The sequence below is a fragment of the Ornithorhynchus anatinus genome, chromosome X5, assembly GCF_004115215.2.
Source record: "Ornithorhynchus anatinus isolate Pmale09 chromosome X5, mOrnAna1.pri.v4, whole genome shotgun sequence".
NCBI lineage: Eukaryota > Metazoa > Chordata > Mammalia > Monotremata > Ornithorhynchidae > Ornithorhynchus > Ornithorhynchus anatinus.
Window position 1 is genome coordinate 40,509,471 of NC_041753.1, and position 26,793 is coordinate 40,536,263.

The 26,793-nt window shown below is 43.2% G+C and overlaps 1 long non-coding RNA gene across 1 annotated transcript in view; it reads right to left on the reverse strand.

Annotated features, from left to right (window-relative positions):
• The window catches only part of LOC114808234, a 70,901-nt gene extending 58,989 nt beyond the window's left edge, over positions 1-11,912 (reverse strand). The window contains exon 1 of the long non-coding RNA XR_003756077.2: positions 11,671-11,912. This is a non-coding gene — a long non-coding RNA (uncharacterized LOC114808234). The remainder of the gene's footprint in view (positions 1-11,670) is intronic.
• Between the last annotated feature and the right edge of the window lie 14,881 nt (positions 11,913-26,793).

Sequence of the window (26,793 nt, forward strand, 5' to 3'; positions counted from 1 at the left end):
AGGAAAAACAGAACCCACACCCCATCTTCTATGCCTTTTTCTCTACTTGTAGCAGTAATGCACCTACTTCAGGCATGTAATCACAGAAAAACAGCATGGCCTAGTGAAGTGTACAGACCTTGGGAATCAGAGGACCTGGATTCTAATTCCAGCTCTGCCATTTGCTCCTATGTGACCTCGGGCAAGTCACTTCACTGTGCTTCAGTTTCCTTATCTGTAAAAGGGGGATTCAATATCTGTTCTCCCACCTTCTTAGACTGTGAGCCCCATGTGGACCAGGGACTGAGTCCAATCTGATTATTTCATATCTTCCCCAGTGCTTATTACCGTGGTTGGCATGAAGTAAGAGCTTAACAAATACCACACTTACTTTTACTGCTTCTTTCCAATGCACTTGCCTGAGTCACGTCAAGAAGAGGACATAAGGGAAATGGAGCAGAGCTGGTTATGTTGATAATCTTATTGCAAAAGCAACCATACCTGCTTCCCCATCACCAGTCACTGCCCCCTTAAAAGCACCCTTAGAGCATGCCCTGATCTTATCATTCCTGCAGGAGGTTGGAGTACTTTTTCCATGGTATGTGGAGTTTAACTTACTTTAATAAGGGGTGGGCACTTGAACCGAGGTATTGATGATTTAAGAGTTCTGGTCCAAATCATACTTCATCTTTTTTTTTGGAGCTTTCTACCCATTTTGGTTGTGACACAGAGCAGTAATCTTAATCAAGCTCTAATTGGCCCTGGGTGGGCAGGAGAGAACCAGGGCCAGGCTGGTTCCAAAATTCACTGCCAGGAAAACCCAGTCTGAATGTTTTAGAGTTGGGGAAAGGTTAAAAAGTGGAAAGTCTGCTACTTCCATCAGCTGATCTTCTAATTGCTCCAAGCAATTATCTAGGGCAGCACTGATCCAGTCCCCAGTTCACAGCTCCTGTAAGAGAGTAATTTTCCCTAATCTCCCTTAACTCAGGAATCTGATGGTACATGTAACACCTTGGCAAAGTTTAGCTGCTTTACTCTTTTCTTTGAAAATGATTTCTCATGATTATGATGAGGAATGGTTCAGTGAAGGGAAGTGTAGGTGTGGGCTCAAGCACCATTTCTGTTTCCCTGGGTTTTGATCCTGGTAATCAATCTGGATTTCTATTTGCTGGAGATTTTTTTTAAATCATGCTGTTGTGAAGAGGAATACTTGCTCAGAAACGTCACTTAAGGAAGAACTACTTAATCATTACTCTAGAGGCACCTGGTCAAAACTGCAAGGGGGATAGGGAGAGTTAAGTGTTCAAATGGGAGAGATTTCATTTAATCTCATGTCATATGAAATTTTATTACAACTTCAGGAGAGATACTGCAAATCCCACAGGCAATAGGGTTGATTAGAAACTGAGGACATAAGCTGGTCTGTTCCCTTTGCAAGTTATAAGATGTGCTCTGCAAGTTTCACTTGGCACTACATACTGATGTCCAAAACTAAAGTCATTGGAGGTTCAATAATCAATCAAACTTACTGAGAATTGCTTGCAGAGCACCATACCAAGTGCTTGGGAGAATACAGTACAATAAAATTGGTCGACATGATCCCTGCCCTCAAGCAACTTAAGGGCACTGAAACAAATTACAGACAGTGGAGATGGCAGGTTCAGTCATAGAGAAGTAAAAAATTTTCATTCTACCAGATACATGCAATGAGATTATAGCTTTCAAGAAATGCTATGAAAATCTAAAGCATCTGCCAGACTTCAGCCTCAGGTTAGAACAAGCCCCCCAAATGGAAAGAGCAGGGGCTGGGAGTCAGAGGACCTGAGTTTTAATCCTAGCTCTACCACTTGCCAGCTATGTGACTTTGGGCAAGTCACTTAACTTCTTTATGACTCAGTTTCCTTATCTGTAAAATGGATATTAAGTACTTGTTCTCTCTCTTACTTAGACTGGAAGCCCCATGAGGGACAGGGATTGTGTCCAACCTAATTAACATGTACCTACCACAGTGCTTAGAACAGTGTTTGACACATAGTAAGCGCCCAACAAATACTTTCCTCTCCACCCAAACGGCTACCTTACTATTACGGGCTCTCGTTATATCCCGGCTAGACTACTGTGTCAGCCTTCTCTCTGACCTCCCTTCCTCCTCTCTCGCCCCGCTCCGGTCTATTCTTCACTCCGCTGCCCGGCTCACCTTCCTGCAGAAACGATCTGGGCATGTCGCTCCCCTTCTTAAACAACTCCAGTGGTTGCCTATCGACCTCCGCTCCAAACAAAAACTCCTCACTCTAGGCTTCAAGGCTCTCCATCACCTTGCCCCTTCCTACCTCTCCTCCCTTCTCTCTTTCTACCGCCCACCCCGCACGCTCCGCTCCTCTGCCGCCCACCTCCTCGCCGTCCCTCGGTCTCGCCTATCCCGCCGTCGACCCCTGGGTCACGTCCTCCCGCGGTCCTGGAACGCCCTCCCTCCTCACCTCCGCCAAACTGATTCTCTTTCCCTCTTCAAAACCTTACTTAAAAATCACCTCCTCCAAGAGGCCTTCCCAGACTGAGCTCCTCTTCCCCCTCTACTCCCTCTGCCATCCCCCCTTTACCTCTCCGCAGCTAAAGCCTCATTTTCCCCTTTTCCCTCTGCTCCTCCACCTCTCCCTTCCCATCCCCACAGCACTGTACCCGTCCGCTCAACTGTATATATTTTCGTTACCCTATTTATTTTGTTAATGAATTGTACATCGCCTTGATTCTATTTAGTTGCCATTGTTTTTACGAGATGTTCTTCCCCTTGACGCTGTTTAGTGCCATTGTTCTTGTCTGTCCGTCTCCCCCGATTAGACTGTAAGCCCGTCAAATGGCAGGGACTGTCTCTATCTGTTGCCGACTTGTTCATCCCAAGCGCTTAGTACAGTGCTCTGCACATAGTAAGCGCTCAATAAATACTATTGAATGAATGAATGAATGAACCATAAAAAAACCAACACTTATGTCAAACCCCAATCAGATGGTTCTTCATTCATTCATTCAATCGTATTTATTGAGCACTTACTGTGTGCAGAGCCCTGTACTTAGCACTTGGGAGAGTACAGTATAACAATAAACAGACATTCCCTGCCCACAACAAGCTTCCAGTCTAGACGGGGAGACGGACATTGATATAAATAATTACAGACATGTACATAAGTGTAATGGGGCTGGGAGGTGGGAATGAATGAATAAAGGGAGCAAGTCAGGGCAACGCAGAAGGGAGTGGGAGAAGAGTGGGTTAAAGGGACCAGCCCTTAATGGAGGTGGAATTTCTGCAGACTGTTCCCCTTTCTACTTGGATTTTGGTTTGTTGTTTCAACATTTTCCCCGATTTTAACATCACACGTAATTGTTCTCTTCCTATTCTTCCATTCATTGACAGTCCCTGGAGGTGCTGTACCGGAAGATTGCCACACTTAGTCTCAGTGCTTCTTGTCCATTGCATTACTGTAACATTTTGAAAGGTCCTTCGGGAGGCAATATCACTTGGTCCCTCGCATTATTTAAATGTACACAGAGCTGTTGGGTCTTCTGCCTGCACAGAGCTGTCAAGGCTGTAAATTCTGGCTATAACCTGAGAAGCACTTGCAATCTTATCTCATCCTGAGTTGTCTGGCAGCCAGAGAAATATTGACAACACAGCCAGCTGGAGGCTACCCTGCAACCAGGAGCTACCAAGGCTTCCTCCATTTAAGGTGGGAACAGCTATTTTGGAGACAATCAACTATTACTCCTCTGCTATAAAGCTGTCTAGAAGTCAAGGACTCCATGTGTGTGATGGGAGTGTGTTGTAAAGAGACAATGACAATTAATTTAAATGCCATTTGGTCCCATGTCTCCCCAAGCACAGAGGGAGTGGGTTTACATGCCAACACATAAAGATGCTTGTGTGTCCTTTAACAAGAGCATGGGCTGGGGAGTCAGAAGACCTGGGTTCTAATCACGGCTCTGCCACCTGTTTGCGGTGTGACCTGGGGCAAGTCACTTCACTTCTCTGTGCCACAGTTACCTCAAACTGTAAAATGGGGATTGAGACTGTGAGCCCCACATGAGACAGGGACTGTGTCCAACCTGATTTGCTTGTATTCACCCCAGAGCTTAATACAGTGCCTGGCACATAGTAAGCACTCAACAGATACCACAATTATCATTACCTGGTCTCCCTCCAAGAAGCAGTTGGCTGAGTGGAAAGAGCCCGGGCTTGGGAGTCAGAGGTCATGGATTCAAATCCCAGCCCCGCCACTTGTCAGCTGTGTGACTTTGGGCAAGTCACTTCACTTCTCTGTGCCTCAGTTACCTCATCTGTCAAATGGGGATTAAAAACTGTGAGCCCCACGTGAGACAACCTGATCACCTTGTATCCCCCCAGCGCTTAGAACAGTGCTTTGCCCATAGTAAGCGATTAACAAATACCACCATTATTATTATTAGACTGAGAAGCCCATGTGAGACCTGATTACCTCATGTGAGACCTGATTACCTTGTACCTAACCCAGTGCTTAGTACAGTGCTTGGCACATAGTAAGCTCTTAATAAATACCACAGTTAGGGAAAGATTACCCCTCCTACGCACTGGTGCAGCCCCACTAAAACGTGTCAACGAAGCCCAGGGAGTTCCAGGAAGGATTAGCAACTAATCAGAGGAGGAAGCTCAGTAAATGGAAAATCAACCCTCTGAACTAGGTGGAGGTAGATCAGGTAGGAGCTCCCAGGCACATCCATAACCCAATCACGTGTTGCTTAGACAAATAGCACTCCTGTCTTTATCCAGCTGTTGCAGCAGAACTGTGATCCTTTTCCCAAGTAGCAGCTCTACTCTGAATAGATCATCTTTAGGGCACTAGCTCCGATCACTTTGCAGTAAGTACTAGCTGAGACCTTGAAACACCCAGAGGATATCTTCTCATCGTTCCATAATCTGTACTCCTCTCCTTTCCCAATCTCCTCTTTACACTCGTTCTCCAGTCTTCCATACCTTCCCTGCTCATATCTTCCCCGCCCCCATCTGCCCTACTCACCTTCCCCCAACCCCTACTCCCATACAAAGCTTCTGTCCCCCATCCTCATGCGCTTTTCCATTTTCTGCAGAAATCCAAACTACCCTCTCTCTAGTATTCTCTCTTTCCTTTCAGGTTTTTGTCTCATCTCTCACCTGAGCAGATTCTTCCAGTGATTTTCCTGTGAGCGTTGTTGTTTTGGTTTCTTGCCCAAAGCCATGCACACTTCTGGCTGTTTGATGTCTGAAGTATCCTTGCTGCCTCATTCTCCCACGCAAATTGGTCTCTTAGGGTTTTTCCTTCTAACACCCCTAGCTTTCTATTTCCATCTCCAGGAGAAATCCAAACTGGTATTTTCATCTTCTAGCTGCCACCCCTTTCTCGCTCACAAAAAAAGGTGGGGGGGGGGGCGCTCTCGAGGGTTTTGCTTCGGACGCCCTTAGTTTATATTTTTTAAAAAATATTCTGCCCAAGTCTGAAGTGTCTCCCTCACCAGTCTTTCATGTCTCCTTTCAGTTTTTATCTCTCCCATCCAAACCCATTCAGCTCCCTAAGTGGAACAGGTCCAATATGTACTTTCCTTTTTATCGATCGTATTAAGTGCTTGTTTGCAGAGCACTGTATTAAGCGCTTGGGAGAGTACACTATAACAGAGGTAGTAGAAAGTCTCCCTACCCACAACGAGCTTACAGCTCAACTCTTGGGGGGGGGGTTTAATGGTATTTGTTAAGCGCTTACTATGTGCCAGGCACTGTACTAAGCACTGGAGTAGGTACAAGCTAACCAGGTTGGACACAGTCCCTGTCCTACATGGGACTCACAATCTTAACCCCCATTTACATATAAGTTAACTGAGGCCCAGACAAGTGAAGTGATTTGCCTAAGATCAGGGAGCAGACAAAAGGTGGAGCCAGGATTAGAATCCAGGTCCTTCTGACTCCCAGGCCCGTTCCCTATTCATTAGGCCATGCTGCTTCTCACTTCCCTATGGTCCACTGGCAAGTGGCAGATCTGGGCCCATGCTCTTTTCATTAGGCCACCTGCTTCCCTCATCCTCACCCCTGTCACTCCCTCCCACCCCATAAGTCAAAAACCTTAGCCTCAGTGGCTTGGATGCCACTTTCTGATACATTAGGTGCATTGATAGCTCGGGTTTAATCATAATACTAAGAACTGTGGTATTTGTTAAGCGCTTGCTAGGGGTCAAGAACTGTACTAAGTGCTGGCAGAGATTCAAGATAATCAGGTCGGACACAGTCCCTGTCCCCCACGGGGTTCACACTCTAAAGGGACTTGTCTGATCAGTCAACAGGTCATTCTTGAGTGAGGCACTTGCAATGACTATAACCAGAAGGTTGAGACAGGGGCTGGGCATCCTTTCTCCTGGAGAGGTCTTTCCTTTTTAAGTACCATCACTGCATGCTGAGTTTGCAATCTGATAATCCTTAGCCTCTGGCCTTTGAAGCCTGCCAAGCATCATAAAAGTGACCAAACTCACCAACCTATGCCTGCCTCTAAAAGCCAAAGTACTTTCTTCTGTCATGGGCACATAGTACAGTGCTTTGCATACAGTAAGCACTCAATAAATATGACTGAATGAATGAATGAGTGAATAGTCCTCACCCCACCAATTGACAAATAATGAAGAAAAAGAAAAATCTTACAAGAATCTGGAGAGACTCATTACAGAGGTTCTGAAATCTGACAAGCTGATGATCATGGAGGATTTCAATGCATAGCGGGGTAGAAAATGCTGAAATCTGGAACAAAGTCATCAGAACTCTGGGGTTGGAAAACTAAATGACAATCTTCTACTTCTGCTCAGTGAATATGCCAGACATGAGCTCATTATCAACAAACACTATATTCTGCCTCCCATAAAAAAGAAAGACATCATGGATGCCTCCAAGGTCTAAACAATGTCATCTCATTGATTGTACCATTATCTGATAGTGGCACTTTAAAAAGGGGACATAACTTTCCCCTGGAAGAATCTGATTTGACATCTGTAAAACACTTTGCTCTCTCCAGAAAATGACAGGTAGCTTAAAGGAAATTGTTAATACCTTTACCTTGAAAATTTTCCAAAGGCTCCTGAGGAACCCTCTGAAGAGTAGACTTTAGAGCCCTAGTGACTTTTACTACAGAATTTAGAACTCATGAAAAAAACAGCATTTGTAATGGAAGAATTGAATAGACATTTAAATATTATATTACTTACATTTATTAAGCATTTTCAATATGCAAAGACCTGAACTAAGCCCTGGAGTAATTGCATAAAAATCAATTAAGACATGGTCTCTGGCACCACAAGGGGCTCACAATCTTAGTGGGGGAGGAGAACAGTAGAAGAGTAACAATCTAATCAACAAGTCAAAATTCAGTCCAACTATCAACCATAAAATATGAGTCCAATACTAATGTGTAAGGTAATCAGTACAGGCAGTCCTCAGATGAACAATATAATGAGCTCTTGAAAGCTGTACCTCGATCTCACCTATCTCACCACCGGCCCCTTATCCACATCCTCCCTCTGGCCTGGAACTCCCTCCCTATTCATATATTCATATCAGACCAACCACCACTCTCCTCCAATCTTCAAAACCTATTAAGATCATATCTCCTCCAGGAGGCCTTCCCTTAATCCCTTAACTAACCTTTTTTTTTTTTCTTAAATCCTATTCTCCTTCCCTCCTGTATCACCTCTGCACTTGGATCCATAACCTTAAAGCACTTTGATATCCTATCCCCGCTACTCCCCAACCCCAATTCCGCAGCACTTACGTTCATATCCTTATAGTCTGCAACTTCCCCACCTGTAATTTATTTTCATGTCTGTTTCCCTATCTAAATTGCAAACTCCTTGAAGATGGGGATTTTGCCTACTAACTCCATTGTATTGTAGAGAAGCAACGTGGCTCAGTGGAAAGAGCAGGGGCTTGGGAGCCAGAGGTCATGGGTTCAAATCCCAGCTCTGCCACCTGTCAGCTCTGTGACTGTGGGCAAGTCACTTTAATTCTCTGTGCCCATCTGTAAAATGGGGATGAAGACTGTGAGCCTCATGTGGAACAACCTGATTACCCTGTATCTACCCCAGCACTTAGAACAGTGCTCTGCACATAGTAAGCACTTAAATACCAACATCATTATTATTACCCTCTCAAGTGCTTAGTACAGTTGTCTGCACACAGTAAGTGCTCAAGAAAAACCATTGATTATACCAAAACATAAGTCAGAACCAGTTAGCTCAGGGAAACAATGCTACAAATGGGGGAGAAGTTCTTAAACCCATTGATTATCTTGTTTGTAACCAAAATTACCCAGAATTATGTTCTCAATAAACTGCAGGCACGTAATATAGCTACATGAGTTTATTTGTATTGAGTCAGAGAAGTTCCATGATAGGGTAGATGATTTTTCAATCATATTTTTTGAGCACTTACTGTGTACAGAGCACTGTACTAAGCTCTTGGGAGACTACAACGCAACAATATAACAGACACATTCCCTGCCCTCAGTGAGCTTACAGTCTAGAGGGAGAGACAAACATTAAAATAAATAAATAAATTATGGATATGTGCGTAAGTCCCAAGGGGCTGGAGGAGGGAAATGAATGAAGGAAGCAAGTCAGGATGACGTAGAAGGGAGTGGGAGAAAAGGAAATGAAGGTTTAGTCAGAGAAGGCTCTTGGAGCTGTGCCTTCCATAAAGCTTTGAAGGTGGGAAGAGTAATTGTCTTTCAGATATGAAGAGGGAGGGTGTTCCAGGCCATAGGAAAGATGTGGGAGAAAGGTCTGCAGTGAGATAGATGAAATCGGGTTACAGTGAGTAGATTGGCATTAGAGGAGTGAAGTGTGTGGGCTGGGTTCTATTAGGAGATTAGCAAGGTGAGGTAGGAGGGCCAAGGTGATTGAGTGTTTTAAAGCTGATAGTAAGAAGTTTCTGTTTGATGCAGAGGTGGGTGGGCAACCATTAGAGGTTCTTGAATGGGACTAGTATTGTAAAGTCAAAGTCGATGTGTTCTAAATTTGAAATTTACTCTCCCCACCTTCAAAGCCTTATTGAAGGCACAGCTCCCCCAACAGGCCTTCCCCAAGCCTTCATTTCTTCTTTTCCCACTCCCTTTATTCACCACCCCCCACTCCTGCCCCTCCAGCTTCACAGCACTTACATATCTGTAATTTATTTATATATATTAATCTTGTTCCCCCCTCTGGACTGTAAATTCATTGTGTGCAGGGAATGCGTCTGTTATATTGTGGTGGTGTACTCTCTCAAGAGCTTAGTACAGTGCTCTGCACACAGTAAGTGCTCAGTAAATACAAGTGATTGAAACAACTGAAATACATGTGTCATTCATTTGAAACGTCTTAAATCCAGAACTGCCTATACTTGGAGGGTCTTCGGGTACTATATCCTTCTTGTCCAACTGTCCTCAGTAAGCAACTGTTTCAACAATCTCCAAATTTTAAAAGTTGCTGAAGTCTGTCCAAAGAACCACAGTGGCCTAGAGGCTCCGGGCTGGGTGGGTTGTAGCTCCTGCTCATCTGATTCCTTCCTACAGGGTATGAGGCTTTAACCACCAGGGTGGCAGACAGGAAGAAGGAGGATGCCCCCAGTAATCAAAAGGTCTGACATAGAACCTGGTGCCTCAGGGGTATGGAAACCATGTGGTTCCTAGCTTCTGCCCACCTTAGCATCACTGTTGCCTCCTGCTATTGGCCTATGCTAACCAGTGTCCTTTCAATTTAGAGAAAAAGGGAGAATTGTATGGGGTTGTCAGTGAACACTTCTGGCCTGTCTGGCACACATCATTTTTTCAACCTATCTTTGCCAAATGTTAAGTCTATTTCATATCATCGACTACTACATCTGTTATTGTCATGGTTTTCTGACTTCTACTGCTGCTGGAGCTATACAACCCATTAGATTTATGTCATCATTAATTTGCCTCTGTGTGTGCAGCAGATAGCCTGATTTATAGCTTGAAAATCACCTCTGGTCATCAAAAGGCCAATTTTGTTCCAAGGGCAAATTACCAGGGCCAGCTTTCTAGGTCCCTGAGGAAAAAAAAAACCCCAAAAAATGTGAGTTTACAGATAAGAGACCTGATCAGTGGAGTAGGGGGTTCATTCCCCCCACACACACACACACACACACCAACACACCCCATTTGGAAGTGCATTAATTACTTCAAGGCATTAAACAGCCTCTTCTGGTACACTATCCTAGTAGTGGCTTTCATTTGCTTAAGTGTAAATTTCTAAGTTAAATCATGTACGCTTAAAGTATAATTGGCCTTCTCTCCTTAGTCTGCTTTCCAGAACTCATTCAACAAGTGGCATCAACTGGAGACCTCTTGAGCCCTGTCCCAGAAAAACTAAATATTGTCTTTGGGCATAAATGGGATTAGGTGGGAATAGAAGATTAGCAGGGGTGTGGAAAAGAGGGATTCAGGTAAATTTTGGAACAGAGCCTAGCAGACTAGGCACTTGCTCTAAAACAAGGAGTTAAATAGTTGTCCTAAGGGAAATGCTAAGTGTTCTTAACTCGGTGTGCATCATGAATGAGAATGCACATTACCTCTCAAGAGATGACTAAAAATGAGAGTCAATTTCCACCAACCACTCAGATCAGGAGTAGTTCTGCCAATTCCCTCAGAAGTACATGCTTTAAAGTACAACACTGAAAGGGCATAATACGTTATTGATGAAAACAGTGAAAAAGTAAACTTATCAAGCAAATCAAGCTAGAAGCTTTTGATCCTTTAATTTTAGAAAGGTTGATAGGACTGAAAGAGCAGCACAATGGCTTTGTGTGGTCCTGATGGAACACAAGAGTTTTATCTCTATTAGGGAGAGCTAAAACAGGTACCGGTCTAAGGTTCAAAGACAACCAAAATGATCTTTTCACAGAAAAGCCAGTCTCTTGCCTTTTTTTTTTTTTTAACATTAATGATATTTGTTAAGCACTTACCCCAGGTCAAACAGTTTTCTAAGCACTGGTGTAGGTACAAATTAATTAGTCCCTGTCTCTAATGGGGCTCACAGTCTAAGTAGGAGGGAGAACAGGTATCTCCATGATACGATACAGTTGAGGAAGCTTAGGCACAGAGAAGTTGTGACTTTGGTCAACTCTTAGAAATCAACAGGTTCCAGAGCCAATTGTTCCCATGGGTCAGCAATCAGGGGATTGTCCTTTTTGAGTGGCAGTAGAACTTCTGTGAAGAACACACCATTTTGCAGGGCTTGAACAGGTGGGGAGGGAAGCAGTGTGGCCTAGTGGAAAGAGCCCAGGCCTGGGAGTAAGAGGACCTGAGCTCTAATCTCAGGCCCACCACTTATCTGGTATATGTGAGATCTTCTGCAAGCCACTTCATTTCTCTGTGCCTCAGTTACCTCATCTGCAAAATGAGGATTAAGACTGCAAGCCCTGTGTGGAACCTGATTAGCTTGTATATGTCCCAGCACTTAGTACAGTGCCTAGCACATTGTAAGTGCTTAACATAATGGGCCCCCAGTTCATACCAACCAGGACCCTCCTGGACCAGGAAAGCCTCAGTGACACATATTAAAGTCAACCACACCTCTGATCTCCAAGTTTACTGTGGAAAGTTTTTTACTTAATTTTACCATCATGCAAGGGGATGATATACATACACACACACTCACTCAACCAAAGTCCAATACCAGTATGCTGGTCAAGGGAGCCTGTTCTATCAATGCTTCTTCTTTCTGCTGCCAACTGCTGCCAACTGCTGCCGCATACTGCTCCCTTCTGCTGCTCCAGGTACCTCAATACTACATCAGCATACCTTCTCTTACTCTGTGTATGCTTTAAAAAAAAAAAAAAAACCCAACAATCCACCACCTTTTATCTGCCTTAAGCATCACAGCTGTGCCTATATGTAGCAGCCATTGATTGGTCCAGGCCTGTTACCGGGTAGAACAGGGAGAGAAAGCCACGCCTCCCTCCATGCTCCACCCCCACAGGCCAGCAATCATCTGTTCTCAGGTATAGCCCATCAGTGCCTTTGCCAGTCTCTTCCTTCTTGTTGTTCGCAGGATCACAAACAGTCATTGAAAAGGCAGTTGTTGTGGGCTCACCACACTTAACAAATACCATTTAAAAAAAGGGCAAAATGCCCCAACCTATACAGACACTGAGGGGCCAGGGCCAGTTCTCTATTCTGCTGTTGGCTATTTACTCAGAACAGTGCTTGGCACATAGTAAGCACTTAAAAATACCATTGTCATCATTATTATTATTATTCTGTGACTCTTTGCAAAGAACTTTATAAAACTTCATCTTTCACAACAAGAGTAGGTTGATTTCTTGGTAGTCAAAAGGCATCCATATGTTTGCTCACCTGCTGGGGTAGATATATCATTTTGCCACCATAGGCGTTAAGCTTATTGTGGCCTCTGGGTTATTAATTCTAAAATTTAGATGATTATAAATTTGTTTTCATTATATTATGTGGATTATATAATGTGGATAGAACACAGGCCTTGGAGTCAGGGGACCTGGGTTCTAATCCCAGCTCTGCCACTTGCCTGCTGTATGACCTTGAGTAAGTCATTTCACTTCTCTGTGACTCCATTCCCTCATCTGTAAAATGGAGATTCAGTATCTGTTGACCTTTCTACTTTGGCTATAAGCCCCTTGGGGAATAGGGCCTGTGTCTGATATAATAATCTTGTATCTACCCTAGTGCTTAGTAGAGTCCCTGGTACATAGTAAGGACTTAACAAATACCATGATTATCATTTATTTTTAATTTACACAGCTCAGCATTTCACCTTCCTTCAATGGTAAGTATTGAGCACTTATTGTGAGCAGAGCACTGTACTCAGCACTTGGGAGAGTAAATACAACAGAGTAGGTAGACCTGTTCCCTGCCCACAAAGAGCTTACAGTTTAAGCTTTCCTTGCAGCAAAGGAATCAATGACATCATAAGAGATTAATGACAATACATCCTTCACAACATATCTTCAATCACATTTTTCTTTAGCTAGTTTTTAAAATGATTTAATGAAGTTATTTTATATTGAATTGTACTGATCACTAATTCTTAAACTATATAACAATAATAATAATTGTGCTATTTGTTAAACATTTACTATGTACCAAGCACTGAACTAGATATAAGATCATCAGGCCCCATGTGGAGCTCACAGTCTAAGTAGGAGGGAGAACAGATGTTGAATCCCCATTTTGCAGATGAGGGAACTGAAATACTGAAAAGTTAAGTGAAATGCCCAAGGTCACACAGCATACAAGTGGCAGAGCCGGAATTAGAAACCAGGTCCTCTGACTCCCAAGCCCATGCTCTTTCCACTAGGCAGCACTGCTTCTCTTACAGACAAAAACAAAGAAGTCTTGTGTATGCAACCACCACCCTCCTGAGGCAAGCTCAATTCCAGGTTGCGGCCATTATACTTGGAATGCTGCTACACTTTTTGTCGTGGTGTTTTCTCTGCCTCTCGGGTTCTCCGATGGTTCCTGCTTCTCCCTCGGAGAAGGAAAGGCAAATATGGTGCATGTGGGGGATTATTTAGATCAATCATCCAGCTGAGATGGACCTGAAGAAAATGCAAAGAATAACAAAAATTCAAATTTTCTTGAAACATTTACACCTGCTCTCCACATTTTTGTTTCAGATTTTCAGTGACTCAAAATGCTCAGAGGCAATCGTTTGTAATAAGTCATGCTTTCTAAATGGACTACAGAATAAAATTTCAAAAGATGTCAGGAGTTAACATTCCTATCAAACTGTGTGTTTCTGTAATATACTATTAATCTTTAAAGAATCAGTGCTACTACAGAAGTGAGCAAATGTTCACAGTGCAACCATCTTGATGGAATGAATGTGGTAATTAAATGTATCAGCTTAGTAATGGTATACAATTTTGTATCTCTGTCTCCTGTATTTCACTGCGACTTCACTCTATGAGTCTGTGTCTCCTTTTCTGTGGGTCTCTGGGTCTCTTTGCTCCTCCCTTCACCCCATCTCCTTTTCCTCCCTCTTGCTCCCTTGTCAGTAGCAAATTATCCAATCAATCAATCGATCCCATTTATTGAGCACTTACTGGGTGCAGGGCACTCTACTAAGAGCTTGGAAGAGTAAATATAACAGAGTTGAGAGACACATTCCCTGCACACAATGAATTTCCAGTCTAGAGGGAGTCTAGACTGAACAATTTAGACTGCAGTCCACAATGAATCAACCGATCAATAGTATTTATTGAGCACTTATTGTGTGCATAAAATTGCACTAAGTGTTTGGGAGAGTACAAGGGGAAGGAAGTTCCAGGCAGAAGGGAGGGCACGAGCAAGAGGTTGGTGGAGGGAGAGGAGAGAATGAGGTACAGTGAGTTAGTGGGGAAAGAGAGTGGCGAATTAGTGGGGAAAGAGAGGAGGAAGGTAGTAATTTACAGGGAACAAAAAACAAAGCTAAAATCTTTTATACTATTATAAGGTATTTATAAATAGTTTTTGTCAACTGTACCATGAACCCTACAAATTATTCTGAGCACATTGCAACATGATCATTCATAGGGCACATTGTGGCAGGATTCCTTGCACAAATGAGGATTGAGCTTAGAACAAGTGGCATAGCAGTGTACATGGAGGAATGTTTTTTAAAAAATCCCAAAGTGCCTATACTTAGTGCCTATGGGAGGCAAAATGACAGATCCACCTCTCCTCCCCACAATATCTTAGGCCATTGTCTTTGTTGTCTTAAAGCCTTGCCCTATCCCACTTTACACTTAAGAAGATCTGGCCTCTTGAGAATCAACTGTGGGTAGAACATGGCCCAGAACATTTCCTGGACAAAACATCTGACTTGGAATATTAGCACTGTGATGAAAAAATAAAACAGCTCTTAGTTTTACAATGAGAATGTTTATATTTTATTAGTTCCAGGGCAGCTCAATCTTTCGTGAACTGCATGATGTCTGTATTACATGCTCAGCCTTTGGCAGCATGAAAGATACTGAATTCCTGCCCAAAGTCAAAAAAATGCCAAAGCAAAACACAATTTGAGTGAATTCCTAAACTGCAGTTAATAGCAGTTCCCAAACACAGCAGGCACCTAACTATTCACTCACTTCTATCCTCCTATCACTCCTATCACTCCTATCCTTCTAGCATCAGTTCAGATTGGACTCCCGCTACCACACCAGAAAAAAATAAAACACCAACTCGCATTGGGTGCCACGTAGCACACAACACTAATTAGTGTGCCCGGGGAGACACAATGAAATACAGTGTGACACCTTCCATTTCAGACTGGACTCCTTAGAAAACACTGCTCCACTAACAAATCCTTGTTTTCAGAATTGTCAGCTATCCACAGGGAGTTCATATGTATGACCAGTTTCCTTCTCACATTTACCAGTCCACAGCAGCTGCGCCAGTGAACCACCTGGAAGACTAATTTAGCTAACAGCCATTTCTTATCAGAACTGCCACATAATTAGAAATTAGTTAAAAGGGATAAACGCTTGAGAAGCAGCATGGCCTAGAGGATAGAGCCCAGGCCTGAGAGTCAGAAGGACCTGGGTTCTAATCCTGGATCCCCAGCTTGTCTGCTGTGTGATCTTGGGCAAGTCACTTAACTTCTCTGTGCCTCAGTTACTTCATCTGTAAAATGGAGATTAAGACTGTGAGCCTCATGTGGGCCATGGGCTGTGTCCAATCTAATTAGCTTGCATCTACCCCAGTGCTTGGTACAGCACCTGGCACTCAGTAAGTGCTTAACAATACTGTGAAAGTTGAACCAACAGGATTTAATGATAGATTGAAAAATGAGGATTGAATGAAAGAGAAATGTCAAGGATAACTTGAAGGTTAAAGGCTTGTGAGACAGAAAGGATGGTGGTGCTGTCTACAGTGATGGGAAAGCCAGGGGGAGGGCAGGGTTTGGGTGGGAAGATAAGGAGTTCTGTTTTGGACATGTTAAATTTGAGGTGAAGGAAGGACAGCCAATCAGAGATGTCTTGAAGACAGGAGGAAATGTGAGACTACAGAGAGGGAGAGAGAGATCAGGGCTGGAGATGGAGATTTGGGCATCATCTGCATTGAGGTGGTAGTTGAAGCCACAGGAGTGAATGAGTTCTCCAAGGGAGCAGATGTAAATGAAGAATAGAAGGGGATCCAGAACTGAACCTTGAGGAACCCCTACAGTTAGGGGGTAGAAGGCAGAGGAGGAGCCCGTGAAAGAGACTGAGTGGCCAGAGAGGTAGGAGGAGAACCAGGAAAGGACAGTGTCAGGGAAGCTGAGATTGGGTAATGTTTCCAGGAGAAGGAGGTGGTCAACAGTGTCAAGGCAGCTGAGAGGTCGAGGAAGATTAGGAATGGAGTAGAGGCCATTGAATTTGGCAAGAAAATCATTTGTGACCTTTGAGCGGGTGGTTTCCGTGGAGGGAAGGGGATGGAAACCAGACTGGAGAGGGTCAAGGAGAGAATTGGAGGAGAGGAATTTGAAACAGCGGGTGTAGACAACTCACTCAAGGAGTTTAGAGAGGAATTGTAGGAGGGAGATACAGAGATAAATGGAGGGAGCGGTGGAGTCAAGGGAGGGTATTTTTAGGATAGGGAAGACATGGGCATATTTAAAAGCAATGGAGAAGAAGCCCTTGGAGAGTGAACAGTTGAAGATGGTGGTCAGAGAGGAAAGAAGGGAAGGGGCAAGAGTTTTGATAAGATGCAAAAGGATGGGATCAGATGCACAGCTGGAGGGGGTGGATTTTGAGAGAAGACAGGACATCTTCTCTTGAGCTACTGCTGGGAAAGATGGGAGAGTTGACCAAGGAGGGAAGGGGGAAGGAGGGACTGGAGATTTTAGGGAAATCACACCTGCTAGTTTCAATTTTCTGAATAAAGTAGGTGGCCCGGTCATCGGGAGCAAGAGATGGGGGAAGTAGGAGGATAGGGAGTTTGAGGAAAAATGTCTGGAACAACTAGCGAGGACAATGGCCATGGGTGTCATCAAAGATGGACTCACACTCTTTTGTCATTGCCAGACACATTTCCATTGGGGCCATGGACTACAGTGAGTGAACAGGTGGACAGGAATGCAGCGTGTTGCAAAGTGCATATCTTCACCCATGTTAGGCAGGTAAGGGCTGAACCAGGACTAGAACATCCAACTGTTAGAGCAGTTTCACCAGTGCAGAGTATGAACCCTACTCAACATCAATATGCAGAAGAAGTTTACTAGCAATGAGGTTGTCAGCTCACCAATGATAATGATAATTACTGTGGTATTTATTGAGCGTTTACTATGTGCCAACCACTTTGGTAGATACAGCACAGTCAGATACTGCTGTCCCACATGTGCTTAAAGTTCTCAGGGCAGGGGAGGATTGTTATCTAATCTCCGTTTTACAGATGAGGAAACTGAGGCCTAGAGAAGTTGAAGTGACTTGGCTGTGGTCATATAGCAGGCAGGTGGTAGACCCAGGGTTAGAACCCAGGTCTCTTGACTCCCAGACTTATGCTCTATCCACTGAGCCACCCTGCTTCTCCTCCTCAGCACTGGAGCAATGTTCATAGCAACGCATCTACACTGGGTGGGGTATGTGAGGAGAATGAATGGGAGCAGTCTGGCTGCTGATTGCTAAAGGGAAAGTGGGCACATTCAAGGCATGAAGGCAGTATTAATTATTTAAATATATAGTGAAGCACATTCTCAAACAAACTGACATAGGAGACTGCTAGATACTACTTGCAGCAGACAGACCAGCCTTGTGGGCGACAATTGGACAGGAAGTTCATTCGATCGCATTTATTGAGCGCTAATTGTGTGCAAAGCACTCTCTTCAAGCACAGGCTTTGTGAAAATCAGGATTTTTTTTATGGTATTTGTGCCAGGCACTGTACTAAGCACTGGAGTAGATATAAGCAAATCAAGTTGGACACGGTTCCTGTCCCACATAGGGCTCACAGTCTTAATATCCATTTTACAGAGGTAACTGAGTTACCGAGAAGTGAAGTTACTTGCCCAAGGTCACACAGCAGACAAGTGGTGGGGCCAGGATTTGAACCCAGGTCCTCTAGCTCCTAGGCCCATGCTCTTTCCACAAGGCCATACTGCTTCTCTTCTGCTAATGATGTCAAGAAGCAGGCCCTGAATGGGTCAAACCCATTAATACGACAGAGATCTGGGTCTTTACCTGGGCCCATTGGCAGTGTGGCTCAGTGGAAAGAGCACGGGCTTTGGAGTCAGGGCTCATGAGTTCGAATCCCAGCTCTGCCACTTGTCGGCTGTGTGACTGTGGGCAAGTCACTTAACTTCTCCGTGCCTCAGTTCCCTCATCTGTAAAATGGGGATTAAGACTGTGAGCCCCACGTGGGACAACCTGATTCCCCTATGTCTACCCCAGCGCTTAGAACAGTGCTCGGCACATAGTAAGCGCTTAACAAATACCAACATTATTATTATTATTAAGGGTCTGTGAGTCAAGCATCAGTCTTTTCAGACACACTCACACGCATGGATAGGACCTCACCATCAGTAGCATCACTTGTGAAAATGAAGGACAGCTATACCTGAGGAGCAACTGTGTAGGTTCGATATGTCATTGAATATGCAAATCCATGTGATTGTAAAATGGAACCGTAATTGAATAAATTTACTTGTTTCTCTTTCTTCATTATCCCCACCAATTTTAATGCCATTTTCCTCACTTTCAATCCATATACATTCTCTCTGGATGACTCCCATGTCACAACTGCTCAGCATACAACTAAAACCTAGTCACTATTGCTACGATAAAGTATCTTTCACATAAGTCTCTCGGCCAGCATTTCGCATCACAGCCGATTATACTCTGCTAATGGAAATGCAAATAATGTGGTACAGAAAGATTGTTATATATCCTTCAGGTACCATCTGGAGTCAGATATCATTAGCTTCCTGACATAAGATAGGGCATTTGGAGTATTTTCATTGTAGCCCAACATGCTACTTGGAAACTGAGCTTTTATTGTACTGACACCACTAACACAGATTTGGGAATCAGAATTTTATGTCAATTTGATGGGCAATAAAAGGGGCAGCTTGGAATCTAATTCCCTCAGCACTGGCTGTACTGCCTCCGCAGTGAAACTAGAAAAAAGGCTTGATTTTCAGTATAAGTAGATTTTTTTTTCTCCTTCATCCGAAATATGAGCCGCTCTGGCTCAGAGGACCTCCAGGAAGCAGATCCTGACAGAAATAACAATCCATTTTAAAGGACCATTTTTCTGACCATAATGACACTTAAAATCCCCTTCTTTATTTTCTAAAGAAAGACAGACCTGGTTGGGGAAGAAAAAAATACCCAAGAGGTCACCTATTGGGACTTGGCAATCAAAATCCACTTAATGTCCTGAAGGCAGAACTGTGGAGCTGGTTTGCTTAAGTTGAGCAGACACACTGCGTTTTCAAATCTGGAAGTGGTGGGAGGGGTGAACAGGAAATTAAGAGATGAGCTATTGATTACATGCTCTCTGCTGCTGGCTGGGTTTGCTTTCAAGAATCGTCTGACACTAGCCTCTCTTCTGACAGTTCTGTTGAGCTCTGATTTCATACACCTTGGCGCTACACGGACATCTCACGGAGGATACTGTTTGAAAAGATGGAATTAAATAGCTTTGATGCCTGGTCTTTGGACTCAGTCTTCAACTTGAGAGTAAATGATAGTTGTGCAACTCCACTTCATGTTGAGCTCTTACATACTGCTAGGAAAGCATTTGCATGATTTTCTGCATGATGACAGGAACATGCAAAATCTGTCAGGATACAAATATCTCATTTGAAGTCAAGTGTATGGGTTACGAAAAATGAGCGTAGGGAGAAAAACGCCAAAGAAGCCTCGGTGATTTGGGAAGGTGGTGAGGAGTCAAGGGTTCAGGGAATGTATTTGAAAATGCTACCATCAGCTGTAAAGAGATGTGAACTCTAAAATCCTTTTAACCTGTTTCCTAAAGCTGAAGGGGAGGAAATTATTTCCCAAATCTTAACACAGTGGAAACCTCTCAAATAAATACTTCTTAAGAGAACTGATGCATTAAGAGGATGGACTTGCAGACTAAAAGCCACATATTATTCCTGACAGAATACTTGTTAAAGGACCCATTTGTGGCTGCAATATTCAGGGTCAATAATTTCTTTGAAAATTGTTAATGGAATACACTGAACCCAAAAAGAACCTCTTTCCAGAGCATTCACTCTGGCAGACATCTTAAAGATATGCTCTCCACTGAGGGCTGCCTAAAATATATGGCTACCAAGATAGTGGCCATAGGCATCCATCTGAGGAGTAATAAGGTGGAGGAAGACAACTCAGCTCTGGTATGAGGTTGCTCTTATCAGTCCCAGGGCTCCATGGTCCACTAACAGGTGATTGGGGGTTGGGAGTAGGAGTTATGGGGGGGAGGGGGACCTTGCAGAGCAGGGGCTGAATTCAAGGAGACTAAATCCCTCTGTGGATAGGATTGGAGGATCCCAGCCCCATCTGGGCTGACAGAGCAATTTCAAAACTTCAAGGAACTCAAAATATCATTCATCCATACAATACTCACCCTCAGTTTTACAAAAAGGGAAAGGCTTGGAGAGAATAAACTAAGGCTTGGAGAGATGCTGACATTTTCAATGAGAGTAATGCTTTAGTTGACAGAAATTAGTTTCCTTTATCATCTTCTTCCAATGCCTAAGTGCATAACTTACCCCCACCTATTGTCTTGTCTTATGCCGTCGAGTCATCTCCGATCAATAGCGACGCCATGGAATGCCCCACCTCCATCTTCATTCATTGATTCAATAGTATTTATTGAGCGCTTACTATGTGCAGAGCACTGTACTAAGCGCTTGAAATGTACAAATCGGTAACAGAAAGAGACAGTCCCTGCCCTTTGACGAGCTTACAGTCTAATCGGGGGAGACAGACAAGAACAATAGCAATAAATAGAATCGAGGGGATGAACATCTCATTAAAACAATCATTCTGGTAGTGGAGCCATAGAGTTCTCTTGGTAAAAATACAGAGGTGTTTTTCCATTGCCTCCTTCAGCGCAGTAAACTTGAGACTCCACCCTCGACTTTCTGCCATGCTGCTGCTGCCCAGCACAGGTGAGTTTTGACTTGTAGCAGCTTGCCTTCCGCTTGCTAGCCACTGCCCAAGCTAGGAATGGAATGGATATGCCTCTGCTTGACTCTTCCTCCGCTAGTCGAGACTGGTAGACTACTGGAAACTCTCCAGGTGCAACCCTGAGAGGAGACCCCCCCACCTATACCTTGCACCAATATAAAAACTATACCGAATCTCCATTCCTAGAAAATACAATCTAGTTGAAGCTCTGAGGCAGAGGAATGAGCTTAAAGTTATTTCCAGCCCTTTGCTTCTTGTGATTCCTTGGCTTGCCCAAGTACACACAAATCAAAGAAATAGAATCCAGGGCTACTAACACTCCCTACTGCCTCTCAAAGTTCACCTGAGAATAAGCATTCATCATCAAAACTAGTTTAAAGCAAATCATGGTGAGGAGAATAAATGCCAATTTACTCGATGTACCTTGATCTCACCTATACTGCCACGGACTTCTCTCCCATGTCCTCCCTCTGGCTTGGAACTTCTTCCCCCATCATATATGACAGACCAACACTCTCCCCACCTTCAAAGCCACATCTCCTCCAAGAGGCAAGCACTTATAAACACTTCAAGCACTTTAAGCTCTTGATATTCACCCCACCCTCGGCCCCACAGCACTTATGTGCATAATATTGTCAATAAATACTATTGGCTGATTGATTGATCTGAAAATATATGTTTTATATGAATGCTTGTCTCCCCCTCTAGACTGCAAAATCCTTGTGGTCAGAGAACATGTCTACCAACTCTACTGTACTTTCATATTGTAATGTAGAGAAGCAGCATGACCTAGTGGTAAGAGTACAGGTCTGGAAGTCAGAGGACCTGGGTTCTAATCCCAGTTCTGCCACTTACCTGCTGTGTGACCTTGGGCAAGTCACTTAATTTCTCTTTGCCTCAGTTCACTTATCTGAAAAATGGGAATTCAATACCTGTTCTCCCTCTTATTTAGACTGTGAGCCCCATGTGGGAACTGATTACCTTGTATCTGTTCCAATGCTTTGTACAGCCCCTGGTACAGAGTAAATACTTAATAAATACCATGCTTATTATTATTACTACTATCTCAAGCACTTAGTACAATGCCCTGCACTCAGTAAGTGCTCAATAAATATCACTGATTGATTGAGAATAATCCTATTTCAGAGACTTTATATGTGGGGAAAAAAGTATTTAATGTATGGCTGGGAGTCAGACACCCAAATTTTTTTTCTTTTTTTTCAATGGTATTTGTAAAGCTTTTACTATGTGCCAGGTACTGAACTAAGAGTTGGGGTAGATACAAAATAATAAGCTTAGACACAGTGCCTGTGACTCATAGGACTCAAAATCCTAATCCCCATTTTACAGATGAAGTAACTGAGGCACAGAGAAGTTAAGTGACTTGCCTAAGGTCACACAGCAGATAAGACAAGAAACAGCCTGGCCTGGTGGAAAAAGCCCAGCTTTGGGAGACAGAGGATCTGGATTCTAATTCTGACTCTGCCACTTGCCTGCTGTGTGACCTTGAGCAGGTCACTTAACTTGCCTCAGTTTCCTCAACTGTAAAATGTAGATTCAGAACCTGTTCTCTCTCCTACTAAGACTTTGAGCCCCATGTGTCCAACCTATTTATTGGCATCTACCCCAGCACTTAGAACAGTGCTTGACACATAGTAAGTGCACACTAAATGCAATAAAAATAATAACGATGATAATAAAAGTGACAGAGATGGGATCAGAACCTAGTTCCTCTGACTGCCAGGTCACACTGCTTCTTGTTCTAATCCCAGCTCTTCCACTGCCATTCTCTATGATTTTGGGCAAGTCACTACACTGTTCTGTGCCTTAGTTCCCTCATGTGTAAAATGGGAATAAAATATCCACTTTCACTACCTCTTAGTTTGTGAGCTACTCTCTCATCTGATAATCTTGTATTTACCCCAGTATTTAATATGGTGCTCAGCACATAGTAAGTGCTTAATAAATATAATATATAAAATGAATAAATAAACCTCCAAAACTCTGGGGTTCAGTTTCCTGGAGTTTAGGGGTTGTTTTTTAAAGTACTAAGTCAGTATGAAAACAGAAAGACAGATATTCCTGTTCTCCTTCCCTCTTATACTGTGGGCCCCTTGTGGAACAGGGACTGTATCCAATATGATTGTATTGTATCTACCCAACACTCAGTATGGTATTTGGCACATAGTCAGTGCTTAACAAACAATGAAATAATTTTTGTTATCATTATCATCATCATTAGAAGGGAAGATGGAATTACTAATGTTTCTGCCTTCTGTTCATGGCATTTGTTGTTAAACTTTATAAGTAACCCAGTTTTCATGCTTCATCCTTTCATTATTAGATAAATACATTTTCTGCTTTACCACAATTCTCATAAATTCCTTGTAGAAATGTCGCAGCCCCTATTTTTACATTAAGAAGAACAATTGCTCCACCTTATGGTGTGAATGAATACTGCGTGGAATATATTGCAACAAATAGCTCCCAGAGCTCCAGTGCTCTGGTGATCGTGATTGAAATTTTTCCAATAGGGCTCTGAAAATTTTTCAAAATGAATAATTAACCATCTCCTATGCATTAAAAATATCTTATTAACCTTTCTACCTTCAGTGGCAAACAAACATAAATAAGTGGAAAAAATGATTGACTCTTCCAGATTGATGAGCTTTGTTTATATTTCTGGTTCTAGCATCTTTGATTAAAGAAGGCAGACTGGCATTCCCATACCATGTTTCGATTGGAATTGAGTAGAGTGTTTGGGTAACTTAGGAAGACCTTAGACAATTTATTCTATGCTTTAGCCATTCATAATACAATTTACTCCCATAAGGTCAAACCACAATCTTTTTATACTGTTCTGTTTAGTTCAGAGCACACAAAGCTTAATAAATGACTTCTAGCAATGATAAAGAATTAACTTTAATAGAATGTTAAAGATCTCAAGAATATTTCTAGTGATTTCAATTCAAGGCCTGGGAGCAGAAAGCAAACCCTAAGGCCAGCTAAAGTAGTAATCATGTTATTTAAGTGCTTACTCTCTGCCAAACACTGTTCTAAGTGGTGGGGTAGGTACAAGGTGATCGGGTTGGACGCAGTCCCTGTCCCACATGGGGCTCACAGTCCTAATCCCCATTTTACAGATGGGGTAATTGAGGCACAGAAAAGGTAACTGAGGCATTTTTCAGTGCCTCAGCAGACAAATGAAAAAGCTGGGACTTGGAACCCAGGTCCTTCTGACTCTCAGGCCCATGTTCTATCCACTAGGCCAATCCCGAAACCACCAGGCATGGCTGCGGCTAAGGTTGCCTTACAGCATACAGTCTAATTTTAACCTAGGCAATGTACTCTCTATAACAGTCCAACAATCAATCAATCAATAGTATTTATTGAGAGGCTACTGTAACACACTAATTTAGGAATCAGCGGTTATGGGTTCTAATCCCTGCTCCACCACCTGTCAGCTGTGTGACTTCGGGCCAGTCACTTACCTTCTCGGTGCCTCAGTTACCGTAAAATGGGGATTAAGACTGTGAGCCTCAGATGGGACAACCTGATTACCTTGTATCTACCCCAGCACTTGGAACAGTACTCGGCACATAGTAAGCGCTTAGCAAATAGCAACATTAAATTAAATACTCAGAGATATCACTGATGGTGAAATTCTTTTACAGATGCACATGTGGCTGAAAAGGCCAATGCGAGACCACCATCCCCATCATTTTTTGCACACACATACACTGTGTTTTGCGCTCCTGTCGCGTTTGTTGTTTGCAGCATCTGACACTATTTTTGCTTTGCCGCCTGATCTTCAGTCAAGTGATATGAGAGGACATTAAAAGGAAGTGAAGATGTCCAGGGTAGGAGGTAAGGCACATTAGCAACTGTTGGGAGGACTGATGCCAATTTTATGAACTCCTTAGGAGTTGGGGGGGAGAGGGGGCAGTGGGACCTGATGACTTTCGAAACCATTCGCAAGGTGGTTGAGGGCATATTTCTCAAGGGCATTCGTAGGGAAGGAATTTCTATGCACTCAGTGAGAAGTATTTCTGTTTTCCACTACGAGTCTTTGGTAGGTGTTGTTTGGGGTTCGTGTGTGTAATTTGGTTTTGTTGGATTGTGAGTGTTTCAGAAACGAGGCGAGAGAACAGGCAAATGAAACACTGCAAACCATTCCCTGTTGAGGCTGCCAAGAAGGTAAATAATGGTGGCTTGTGGGGTGGGGACATCTGTCTGCTAACAACTGGAAGGGGACTCATTTCAGATAGGCCACTTAACCACCACCTAGTGGTAACTGTTTTGGGTCATTACCTGGAAAGGATTCACACCAATGACCTTGAAGTAAAAGAGCCTCAAAAGACTGAGCCCCTCAGTTGATCAAATTGCTGTCAATTGCTTTTCTGTTTTTAGAGTAAAGAAAACACATACTTCAAAACTTCTCTTCATTCCTCTTTCAAAGGTACTTTCTCAGGCTTCCGACTGGGGAATTGGAAGCTCATAAATGAATGTATCTGTATACGAGGAATTTTATGTAGATAAATACAAAGTAGTCCAGGTGGAGAGATTGAATATGCCCTTTAATTCCATGAGATAGGGATGACTAAATAACTCTTAAGTTAAGAAGACACAAGTGATTTGTGCTACCTCAACCCTGACAAATGGAATATTCAATGTCTGCACATGAAGAACTCTGTTTATATCAGACAATATTATATTGTCATGGCTCTGCTCAGAAGCCATTCAGAGAGCTCAGTTAAAATCTGCTATAAAAATAAATGAATTGCTTCAGGAATAATTTCAAGTTAATGTGTGACAACAAGCAGGTTATTCCCACAGATTTTTGCCAATCAAAAGTTAGGCTATTTTGCGATGCAAGCAAGGAGTAATGCATTCCCTAATCTAAGATCAATTCAAAGCCTCTCGATGTGAAAATGATTAGCTATAAAATATAAAACGTGAGTGAGGCTCCCCAGTGGCTAAGTCTCCATTAATGGGAAGCTCATTAAGTCTTTGGGTGCCCTTTGGGTGAGGAACTGTACATAGTATTAATAATGGTCCTTGTTAAGTGCTTACTGTGTCCCAAGCACTTGTTCTAAGCGCTGGGGTAGATACAATATAATCAGGTTGGACACAGTCCCTGCCCCACAGGGGGCTCACACTCTTAATCCCCATCTTACAGATGAGGTAACTGAGGCCCAGGGATGTTAAGTGACTTGCCCAAGATCACACAGCAGACTCGTGGCAGAGCCAGGATTAGAACCCAGGCCCTTCTGACATCCAGGCACATGCTCTATCCACTAAGCAGCACTGCTTCTCTAACATCTTCAGCGTGATGCTTGCTGTGTTTGATAGTATCTTTGCTGTGACACCAGGAAGTGCAGGAAGGATTACTGAAAATGTTTAAGGCCTTCAAGAAATGTGTGGGCTGTGAAATGTAAAACCCAGTCTGCAAAACTACCGTATGCCAGATGTTTGAGAATGATTCTGACTGAAACCGAATTAAGTTGTTCTCTCAAAGAAAGACAGTTCTCTGGGTTTAATTTCACACAAAGGAAAGTCATTCTTTGAAATACCAGTAATGCTGGACAAGAGTTTCAATATGTCCTATCAAATTTCCGGGGGCTCCAGTCATTCAAATGCCCTGAACTCAA